Source organism: Lepisosteus oculatus, chromosome 8, assembly GCF_040954835.1.
Source record: "Lepisosteus oculatus isolate fLepOcu1 chromosome 8, fLepOcu1.hap2, whole genome shotgun sequence".
NCBI classification, from domain to species: domain Eukaryota; kingdom Metazoa; phylum Chordata; class Actinopteri; order Semionotiformes; family Lepisosteidae; genus Lepisosteus; species Lepisosteus oculatus.
In genome coordinates this window covers 3,681,240-3,693,389 of record NC_090703.1, presented here as the reverse complement: position 1 = coordinate 3,693,389, position 12,150 = coordinate 3,681,240, and the positions used below count along the sequence as shown (strand labels likewise).

The 12,150-nt window shown below is 37.1% G+C and overlaps 1 protein-coding gene across 1 annotated transcript in view; it reads right to left on the bottom strand.

Moving 5' to 3' along the window:
- Nucleotides 1-7,676, bottom strand: part of lrfn5a (leucine rich repeat and fibronectin type III domain containing 5a) — a 34,367-nt gene extending 26,691 nt beyond the window's left edge. Inside the window, exon 1 of the mRNA XM_006632144.3 lies at nt 6,580-7,676. The gene's annotated coding sequence lies outside the window, so the exon portion shown is untranslated. The remainder of the gene's footprint in view (nt 1-6,579) is intronic.
- Nucleotides 7,677-12,150: the final 4,474 nt, after the last annotated feature.

The window sequence follows — 12,150 nt, the reverse complement described above, 5'->3', positions numbered from 1 at the left end:
CAAATTACATGTTAGGGCCTCAACATTAAGTAAAGAATCACATGCGTGCATATTCGTCTTGCTATTCACAACAACAAGAGAAGTTATAGCCCAGTCCTCAATCATTACTGGCTGTATGACAATTGTCAGTGTGACTTTTAATACTGTAGCTCCACTATTACAGCATCATCACTTATACATCCCAAATTTTGAAATCTTTCTAAAAAGACATTTCAATGCACAAATGCTAGCCTCTTAGGAGATGTGCTAGTCTTACTTCTGGCTGAAGAAGTGTACATTAGTTTGGGTAATGGAAATCAAATGTAAATGAGATGAGCTGCCTTACAGTAATACCTTCGCGGAAAGCTTTATCTAATTGAAATCGTGTATAGAATAGCAAGATCCTGCTCTTACACCATCTACAACCTATTTGCTAAAGTGTATTGACTAAGCAATAAATGGTTCTTCATTTTCATCTCTGATCATGAGGTTTACTTCCCTAATGATATCTGGTGGATCTAGAAATTCTTCTTGTACAAGAAAGGTTACAAATGGCATATCAGACACATTAGCAATTCTGCAAGATTATTTTTTTTAAATGGGGTGATTAAGGTCTCTTCAATAATTCATTGTAACCCTTGATGACTTTTTCAATGCTATTGACATTTGAAAGCAGAGAACGAAAATATACTGTACAACAAATGTTTGGTTTAATTTGTACAGACAGAAATGGGAAAACAACTGATAAGCAGCTGTTTGTGTCTTAATAGCTTTTTGTTTAGGGATTTGTTGTAGAGGAAATACTATATCTTCTAGTTGTATTCAAACAGCCATTAACTCACCTTCATGTCACCCTGAGAGTATTAATATCCACAGACACCTAAAAAGATAAAACTCCAAAATCCTCTCCAGATTTTTTCAGTCTTAAATCATATACAGTGTGAAAGAGAAGGCCAGTATAGAAAACAATGAGAAAAAGCAGCACATAATAAGATACATATTGAGCCACAGTATTGTGATCGACAGAGCTCTTAATGTGACAGTTTAATGTGGGGTCAAGCAGGTGGCCTGCCACCTCATAAACTCAAAAGCTCCAAAGTACCAGGCTCCCTTACAGGCACTGGCTGGACAGCTCTTAATCTCCACTTCATGTGACCTACTTTGAGAATCTTTGTCCTGTTAGAACAGTGTACCACATGACATGCTGTACTCTTGATAGTGATAATGAAACTAAATCAGCCTCTTCTAAATGTATATTATTTGCATAATATCATGTCTTAAGTAGCAATATGCTGTAAATTAGATAAAATTAACAAACTCAGCATCATTTTATTGTTTTCTAAATTAGTCTTACAAAATAAAAGAAATGTTAAAAGCCCCATGTGCTAAAGTGCATCGCAAAATTAATCTTTTAAGTATTTTAAGTTTCATTTCTACTAATAAACTGTATTATATTTAGTTCTTTTAGGACTAATATACACCCAGGAAATGTTACATTTCTGTGCCAATTATCAATTGTAATATTACACACCTTAGCAATTAACAGGTTTGCAGAATGCCATTTGCTGAAAGATCACACATTAGAGAGTCTATATGACATACCTTATTTTCACCATAACTCTCTTTGTTCTGGTAGAATTAAATCTTTCTCCTTGACACTCTACATGGTACTCTTTAGATTGGAATTTGAGACACATCTACTTTTGTGTGAAAAGGTAATCATCACTAAGCACAAAGCTGTAGGAGACGAGTAAACATTAAACATTATTGCTTTGAAATTGAATGTATGTAATAACTTTTCATCTCTGTGTCAGGTGGTGCTGGATATTCATTGAGGATTTACAACTTGATAGAGGAAGCATAAACTCTTTGACTTGATATATACTGTAAGCACTTCTTGCAGAATTGCATTTTAATATGTAATTTTGTGTTTATCCCCGAGCATAATACACACATATAAACCCAATTTTAGTTAAATCCTCAGTACATTGTTCGTACAATCTTTTCATAAATAATGCATGTGTCCAACATTCACAAAGTATCTCTTATTGTAAAATTTCAAGGAATGAAGCTGGCTACAGTATGCATTTAACTACTTTATGTGAGACAGTAAACAATATGTTTAAAAATGCTAAATTAACTTCTGTTACCATCTGCCTGTTTAATAAAACCCAACATCCAGGTGCATGGACAGCAAATTAAAACCTGTTTTGGTTTACAGGCTGCTGTATATTTGATTTCTAATCCTGTCCAGTTTGCCTGTTTTGTAGAACCAGATATTTTGACATTGTTATTAATTTTCTTTAGTTTGCCTCTTTTGTGAATTTATTTATCGAATATTGCAGGAAATAAATCTTCAAATTTCTCTTGTTATCAAGTCTTCAACTTTAAGGTCACCATCTTATTCACAAATCTTGAGGGATTATCAACTTGTTAGCCTTTTGCTCAGAAAAGCAATTCTACTTCACAGCCACATAAATCGTGTTTAAAACAGCAGGGTATCAAGATAAAAGCAACCTTCCTCTGTCATTCAGATAACTAATTATATACAAACCCTAACAGCTTCTGTCCATATATTTTCCACAGAATAAAACTAGAAAACAGTTTTTAGCTTTTGAAATAGACAGTCACAAAGCCTCTGTCTCCAAACAAATTTTAACCAAAGTAATCAACAGTTTAACATAAATAATGAATATAAAAAAATAGTATCAGATACAGATACAGAAAAGTATCAGAAAAAAAACATGAAATTACATTTTATAATTCAAGTTTGGGACACTGAATAGCCATTACAGCACATGTTAATAACTTTATAGAGAACATATTGTGAAAATTGCTTTATCTCCACCAGAATTGTTTATTTTTCCAAATTGAGACCATTCATCCCAATAGCAGATAAAGTAGATAAACCTGGTAAGAAAAATTAGAAAAAAACATTTTTCTAAAAAGGCTTTCGATCCTTTACCTTTAATGTTCAATTTAAATGTAAAATTGTTAAAAGTTAAAAAACAAATATTAAAAAAAATGTTAAAAGTTTTGCAGTTTCTTCTACAGCTTTGTAAAAAATCAAAATCTGTAGGTTAATATAATGCTTTTGATGTATTTATAAAGAGAGTAATTTATCAATCCAAAGTCTCTACTGTTGCTACACATAATGTATATACATATCTATATTCCCTGTCTCATTAAGCAACACGAGTGAAATGCCTGATACTGTTCTCATTCTGAGTGCGAAATGCTTATATGTGTTATATTGGACCAGTTATGGAAGACTTGGGGCAGTAGCTCAGCCTCGTCCAGTCTCATTTCATGAATCTATCTGCTTGTTCCGTGTGCCTGCCCTGAAATAATGTCTCTCACCTTGAGTTTTCACTCTTCTTCAATTTTTTAGACAAACACACAATTTCATAGCAATGATATGAACAGTGTTGCTCGCTCATTTTGCAATAAATGTGAAAACCATTTTTGTAAGCACAATAATTGTCATGTTTTACATGTGACTCTCGCAAACATCTATTGAAATAATAACATACAGTAAGAAGGGTTATTTTCTCCTTGAGCAGCAGAAACCGTCAGAGGTGTTTGCTAACTGCATATGTAAACTGTCTTCTCTGCAGACACATCTTTGGTACCATGGCAACAAATATATCACTATCAGAAAGATAAAATATACGATGAAGCAAAGCAATGACAGGACATTTTATTAATATCTCTATTAATTATATAAATAATTTCTAATAATAATTTCAGTGTCACCATGCACAATAATTATTGTATTATATAGTGAAACCCATTCTTTGATCACTCATGAAACTAGGAAATCCTTAAAAATGGAAATCACCTACAGTACTGTATATAATCACCTACTCATTTCTACTTTGAAATATTGCTTCTTACTAATACTGCACATTTTGGGAAAAAAACATCTGCACAAATACACTTACTCTAAGTGGCAGCTTCAATCAAGGAATTTCTTGAGCATGTATTAACAATGTTTTCAATTAGTGATGTCCGTCACCCTACAAATCACTCTCAGTGCTCTAGATAACAATAGACCACATCTATTATGACTGCTGCGGCTGGTATTCTCATCCCACTTTCTGTTTAAGCGGGGGGTATGATAATCTAGGACATACTGTCTTTTACTACCATACTGCTCAACGGTGTCTGATTTTCATTAAACTACATCAGCAGTAGGAATCTCATGATGCTGCCTTTGATTCCTCGGCTCTGACTGGCAGCAACATGGAGGTAATCCTTGCAAGTGCAATTAAATGGCTCTCCACAGAGGGAGAGAATCTTGCTGAGGTCATCCCCGTTAGTGTCCTTTCATTACAGAGGTTCGCACCAGAACCCCTCCTCATTTAACGACTCGGTCATCCAAGCTTGTTTGGGCTTGCACATACTGTATCGTTGGCATCGGTCAAGAGTGACCTTCTGGAGACTGTGATCTATGGACTCTTGACGCTTTCTCCTCGAGAAAAGAACAACTGTCACCTTTGGAGTTCAATGCCCTAATGGTGTTGTCTCCCTTAGAGCTGCAACTCAGAGGAATCAGCAAAGTGTCAAAACCCCTTCCCTGCCACTAGAGCTGCAGGATGGAGCATAAATTGAATTATAGCACCACCAGCCAGTTAAGGCAGTGCTGCAGTCTAGCTGCCTGACAACGGGCTGTGGATCTGAAATGCAGGTATTAAAGGTTTGTTTGGAGTTTATGCAAACATTGTGTCATTTTATTTTCAATATAGCATAACGTTTTTGTTTATATTTTGGAAACATAGCACGATTTAACGTTCTAGAAAAGTATAATGTGAGAGAGGGTCATTAAAAGTCACCCTGCTTTTCTTTTACCCTTGTACACAAGACAGGACATTATAGCATTTAATAATTCATGGATTAGAGCAAGCTATTGAAAACTGGTCTGGAAGTATTGGGAATAAATAATTTTATGCATCAGTATTTGTCACACATGGCTGTAAGACGCCTTTTAAAAAATCGGGACAAAGAGTATTGACCTTGAGAGAAGATAAAAAAAAATAACAATAAAACTTCTTTGTTTATTTTATTAAATGAATGCACGACCCTCACTATGTATATTTGTAGGCGTCACCATAAATTGACTGCATTTCATTCAACGCTATCTTACTCCACCTGTAATGCCTGATAGATAGGTTATGATCTGGAATACATAATAAAATCATTTGGCCTTACAAATCATATTTATGACACAAATAAAACATAGACGGGGAGGATACGTACTATCTCAATCGATATCAGATGTGTGTTGAATGCAGCGTAAACTTGCTTTTTTAGTAATAATTGTTTGCTCTGAGGAATGGGAAGGCAGAGTGAATGATATTTTGTAAGAAAAAAACGTTAATATTGATGCCAACCAGTTTCCGTACATCAAAGTATCTTAAGACACTACGGTATTTTACAGTACCGCTGTTAATTTCCAGTTCAATAGACTACTAATTTATAATTGATGTTTTTAATAATGTTGTTCAATTCCTTTTAAAGTTCAGCCCTTCCTAAGATTTCCAAGATCTGCCAGCACCTTGGTATCACACTAAATATACGTCAAAGAGGGGTTTTATTTGATCGACGCAGACACTTCAAATAAAATCGTCTCTGTGGATTTATACGACATTCCCGTCTGAGATGGAAGAAATAAACCAAACCGACTGGGCAGATGGTCCACCTACTGTATGCGGAATCCCCTGCTCCTTTACCTGATATCTCTGGGGCGTGCAGGAGATGTGTCGCTCGAACCAGGAGCTGCGACCGCCGCCTGAATAAAACCCTCAGCCAAGGACTCGTGCTGCGTCCCCTAGTTGTGTGTCTATGTGTAAACATTAAACCCCGTGAATGTAACACCGGTGCCTTTCTTTCTCTCGATCTCTTTCCCCCACAAAATATCTTCCTTAAGCGAGATACGCCCGAATAAATCATGCCAGGGAGGCAGGAGAGCCCGATGGGATATAAATCGCTACATTTTCTTGGAGCGAGAAGCCGAGGGAGAGGCAGTCGGGAGATTCCGTATCTAGTTTAGCAAAAGTCCCTACGTAAAAGAAGAGTAGAAAATAGAGATGTATCGATAGTTAACAACGCCTCAGCCGCATTGCACTTTAAACAGTGTATGTGTCTATCCATATTCTGTTTTGTGAATAATCTACAGACAGTATGCATTTTGTATGCAGGCTATACTGTACATACACAGTATGGAATTTAAATGTTTCATGTGTATTGCATCTTTTTATCTTTAAGACTTGTAGGGCAGACCATCATGGCAGTCTGAGAACACAACTGGCATATTACAATATTGCTCATTCCTTAACAAGCTTGTCTTGAACACGCTATTTGACCTTGCAGTGTACCTGGATACCAGGTTCAAATCTTGATCAATTCGCTCACAATAAATATCCCCTACGCGTTGCCATTACCTTCATTATGAAGCACAGACTTAGGTAGGACACGGAGAAAAAAACGCGCAGTACCCAAACCCATCATTCAGTAATGACTAACGATGCCCCGAAAAAACAGAAACCCTGCGTTCAGCATAATGTAAAACAGCATAAAATAAGAAGATTAAAAGTTTACCTTGCAGTAGGAACATCAGCCCTGCTCAGTATACTGAGGGTCAGGGAAATTCAATCTTCTCAATCCTCATTTTTCCCCATATTTTGGTTTTGTTTTCCTCCATCGGGTTTTTCACTATATTCTGTCAATGCTAGGTGTGCTGGTTTTCTTACCGCACAACTCCGCACAGCCCATATCCCCCCCTACTCTCGAACAATATGCCATAGGTTTGCATTCAGCAATGCCTCTTGAATCCACAGACGCGCCTTGTAGAAATCCAGGACGGCCAGCACAGAGAGACAGTCAGATTCCAAAGCCGATCTCCAGAAACCCCTCACAGGGCACCGGTGCGCGTTTTCCCCTTTGAAGCGTCGCAGGCTGAGCCATCCTCCCTCATCAGGCAGGCGAACCTCACGACGGCTGGAGCTTTCCTCCGCATTAAAGCCAGCTGGCTCTATTTAGCTGAGCAAACGTCTCTGCAGTGAGAGCGATCAAGTGGCTGAGACGGGGAACTCAGATCAAATCTCAGCAGGCAGATCCTTGCCCCTCTGCACCTCTCACGTCCCCCCCGTTCAGCCTCCACGCTGAGTTAATCCTCAGAGTGATTGAATGCCATGGACGCGTGATTTCCATCCAAGTCTCCTGAAAGAGACGGTCCCCCGACCTGTTACTGGCTCCTCTCCCACCTCTTTAGCTCCGTAACAGAATTCCTGGCCAATTAGTACAAAAAGCAAGTATTCGACTCTGATTTGTCGATAATTGAGGACAGAGTAATTGAAGCAACACCCCGAATCAGCCACGGTAGTTCAAACTACCTCCACCCCTAGTGTCACAAGTGCCTCCTGGAATTCATTTTCAGCATTCCTGTGGAGTTCAGCCCTCGCGAACCATTTGCGGCGTTTAACCGGGAGACGCACAGTAAGAGAGGGGTTTCTGATGAAGCCGATTTTTTTTTTCTCTCTCTTCAAATGGGAAAAACGGAGGAAGTCATCACGGATTGGCTCAGACTGACGTCCGCTCTCCTCGCCTGTGTGTCTGCCACTCCACGGAACTTGTTTAAGGAGTGCTGTCAGCTTAGCTTTCATAGGCAAACACAGGATAGCGTTGTTCCCAGCCGAAAGGTAGAGAGCATCGCTCAGTGGAGCTGTCCTGGTATTAAAGGCTGCGCAGATGAGTTCGTTCCGACTTCTGGGCTCAGAGGGATCAAGAGGAAGCTTTTTTGCCACAGTTTCATGATTTCACAACAGAGAAAAAGTTGTAGCTCCAGAATACCACGTACAGTATCTGTCCGAATATATGCTCAGAAGATTCAGGTTTTACAGGCAGTGTATCGATCTACAGAAGAGAATCCTGTCTTTCGTGGATTGCGTTAATCTTTCGTTGTCTTTCAATTACAAGGATCACACTAAGAAGACAGAGCAACTGGTGGCACACAGAAAAAGAAAGAAACAACAACAACAAAAACTGCCATAAAAGTTTTTGTTTTTAATTCGGTCAGGTTTATGTCATTTTTCATAAGAAACTGGAATGTTACAGGGGACACTGTTAAGTAAATGTCTAAACACTGAAAAGATGACAATGTTCCTTTTCACGGTAAATTAATTTATAAAATGTATGCTACGTGTGTGAATGTTACGGTAGGAAGCTTCATGATTGCTTATGTCCTGTTAAGGAGAGGTACGGTTCACCGGTGTAAACACGTTGGATCACTAATAACCTTAGGAACCTTTTTCTGGTATGTACTGTAAATTAAAACGTTAAGCGTCCGCATATCTACAGATGCTGCGCTGATCTGTTAGAGGATCAGAGTGTCGGACAATTCTTGTGATGTTTACGTTAATAGCAGGGATACACTGACCACACAGAAAAGTCTTTGAAACGGGTATTATGTCAAGTTTCAAAATCCTGACGCGAAAAAGTGAAGTTAAAATTTCCGATACTGAAAAACAAATCTTGGGTTGAAGAGGCCTCGCTCGGTGTTGGACCTTTAATTAATTGTAATTATGCGTATTCAATTTCGTCTCTAATTTATGATTGACGTCTGATCGTCCAGTAAACGATCCGCGAAAATTGTCAAATATTTAGCACCAAAGTCCATATTCAACAAAGTGATTTCATAATAGTATATAGTATTTCTAGACTCACACTGCTGTTGGCGACGCAGGGAGAGAGATCAATTAAAAAATGAGTGAAAACGTATACAGTAGGTCCTATTAATGTGATACTTTTTTTTTACATTTTTCTTCTTGCTAAACATTTTCGAGAGACTTCTAGACTTCTTTTAAAACTCATAGATAGGAACAGGCAGACACAAAATCTGCTGTCGGGTAAATATTGTAATGTAGGCTTTCCCTTTTCAGCACCACGGACAGTTCTCTCACTCGTCAAGATTGCATCGAAGACGGCGGAGCTGCTGCTGCATCGTGAAATAACCTTTACATGCACCACTTTCTCCTCAGACAATAAGTTAAAAAAGATATAGTTTAAGTTTATCATTAAACTGGGAACTGCAAAGGTGCGAACAACCTCTTATAATACACGTCAAAATTAATAGATTTAAATAAGAACAATTCCCAGTACATCATTTGGGCGTTGCTCCTGCTGCTTGTATTGAATCAAAGGTCCTTGATAGGAATCTCTCTAGTAACGTCATAATGTGCCAAGACTGCAGTGTCGCAAATTTCCTTTTCTCAAACAAAAATATAATAATTTGCCTCTGGGACTTTTAAGATCAACTTGCTAGTATATGATTGCAATGGTTAACCATACCTTTTTTTTTTGGAATTTTATTTAAACACAATGCTGTATATAGAGTACATGATGTATATCACACACTATTAAATATATGAAATTTACTTCATATTTTAAATGAAATACAAACTTATATATATATATTACATAAATAACCTGAATTTTTGAATGTCAAGAATTTGTGGAAGTATTTTTTTAATCATCGTTGTACACAATCAGTCTCACTGGATATGTCTGATTTTTTTATTACAGTCTGACAGGAGTGAAATAAAGACCCATTACTGGTATCAGCAATCGATAAGTATGTACAATAATTTTACAACAGGAGCCACATAGCCACATCCATAGCCAGAGACCCATTGCTTTAGAAAAGTACATTCAAATAGTTTATATGCATCTGAAAAAAGCTACTGGGGGGTTAATCTAGTTACTCGTTCAGCAACCTTATCAAGTGCTGATTGTGCACCAGCAAGAAGAATGGTGCTGTAGTGATTCAGAAAGGACATGCTATAGTACACAGCACAGTTTTTTAATGTATTTTATGCTCCATGTTTTAATATGTAGATGATGCACTGACATTTCAGACAAATTATTATATTTCCAAACCTATTGCATGGAATGTGAAACTGTTCCACTGTTGGAATATGTCACTGTTTCTCTCTGTATCATTACAAGATGTGGAACGCAGAGTGCCTCTTCCATTGCAGATTTATTAGATGTCAGTTTTGCAAAAACAGGAAAATCAGTCCTGTTGTTCCAGAAGATTGGTTCCACCAAATGTCCACGTTCAGTTACTACACCATGGCAAAATGTTTCTGAATGGCAGCAGTCGTTATTGTTTACTGCGAATGTGAAAGTCTTAAGTAAAGTTCCAATTTTTAATACATCCCAATCGTTTTACAGTTCAACAGGATAACAGTCAGGTCCAGTGCATTCTTAGTGGCCATCCAGTTGTTCTCTACCTTCATGGCTGTGTGGTTAAGACCGCTGAAGCCTCAAAGGGTGGAACATTAGCACTGTTATAAAGAGTGGGATGTTGAAGAGCTCACGTCTGGTGATTGTGGTGGTGGCTGCAATCACAAAGACATCCTGTGTGTTAAGTTCTTACTGTGGTTTAAGTGGCTCCATTCTCTTTGTCAATCTCCATTGCTGTCTGTTGGAGTGTGACGCTCTATCTCACCAGTTATATTTCTTCAGTAGTTTTAGAGATATTTAATCAAGGTTAGGGTTATGGGAGAAAAATTCTTTTTTTATGTTGTATTGTTTTCATATTATCTGAATTTACTTTAAATATACCTCTACAAATGTCAATGTACTTCCACACATAGTACTGTAAAGGTCTTTATGATATAGTAATTTATTCTGTATTTAATCAAGATGCCTTTAGACATGACAAAATAATCTGCAACCGGATTTGAAATATCCTATGACTTGGCTAGCTACTGTATAGTGGCACATGTCCATGAGTACCAAGGGTAATAGATTATTTCTGTAAGGCATTTGTAGAAGTTTCTTCTTAATGTCTATTCATTTCAATGTCTATTTTTAATTGTATTTTTCCAAGCCAGATGTCTGTTGAAAAACATATTGACACATCTTTAGGGTGAGGTTTGTAATGCAGATTTTATGATTATTTATTAAAGGTTTAGCATGGAAAATATTTTTGTATTGAAAAAAGTATAACGACATCATATATTACTAATTTATTTATCTATCTAGTGTTTAGTGTTTGCATTTGCTGTGCTGCTCTTGAGATGCTCTCACTTGACTCTGCTGTTGGTTTTGAACTGTCTTAATGATTTTAAACACTGGCACACTAGAGGTAAACAACTGCAAGAAATGGCTGTAGGGGTTGTACTTCATTTAAAAAAACAGGTCTCAATGGTCAACTGTGCTCCTCAAATCACTTGTGCATTTTAATGGTAAAAATATTTTAGTGCAGTGGCAATGTAACACCTTTGATATTATTCAGAATGTTGAAACTATTATTAATAATCAATGCTAGCAAATCTCCTAGAATGTGATACCCATTTATAAAAAAACATTGGAGGCAAGGGAGCAATGCTGTGTTTAATGTTTCTGTACTTAAATTACTCACTTGTGATGTGAATCTGTTTATTATTTATATAGCATATTTTCCACAGGCAAGGGAAGAGATAATTGTGAGAAAATTGTACAGTATGTGTTGCTGCTCTGTGGCTCTAACTTCTGTCATGCTGCAACAGAAGAAAGATTACAGCTCCCACAATGCAATGAATATTGATGGGGGCACAGCAGTGGAGAACAATCTGGTTTAGAAAGAAACCCGGAACTAACAGAAATGGCTATAACAACAGAACAGTGCCCACAGGTAGCCATGCTGTTGAAAAGAAACTGTTCACAGCCCCTGACATGAAAACATTTATTTTATTTAAAGATATGCATAAAAAGAGAAAAGGCACTGTTTAAAGAATGGACTTTCACACAGAAGCAGTCACTGGAAAACATAATTACACTGGATAAATTGTGTTGTACAATAGCTACACGTTAAAGACTCAAATACAATTATACAGCATTTTTAACAAGAAAATAAAGATACAGTTTATAACATAATGCACAAAATTACTTAGATATTGATTGAGATAACTGCTTTCAATTTACTCTAATAGCCTTGAATAAAGATGGAACCTCGACTCTGGAATATGTATAGTTATTCGCAAGAATTGATGTGATATTGGTAAGATGAATATTTTTTAAGATTTAAACTTCAAGTGCTAGATTACATGTATCCCCACATTATGATCATAATCCCAGTCCAAAGATCACAAAATGTGTATACTACAAATAGTTATCAATAACCTG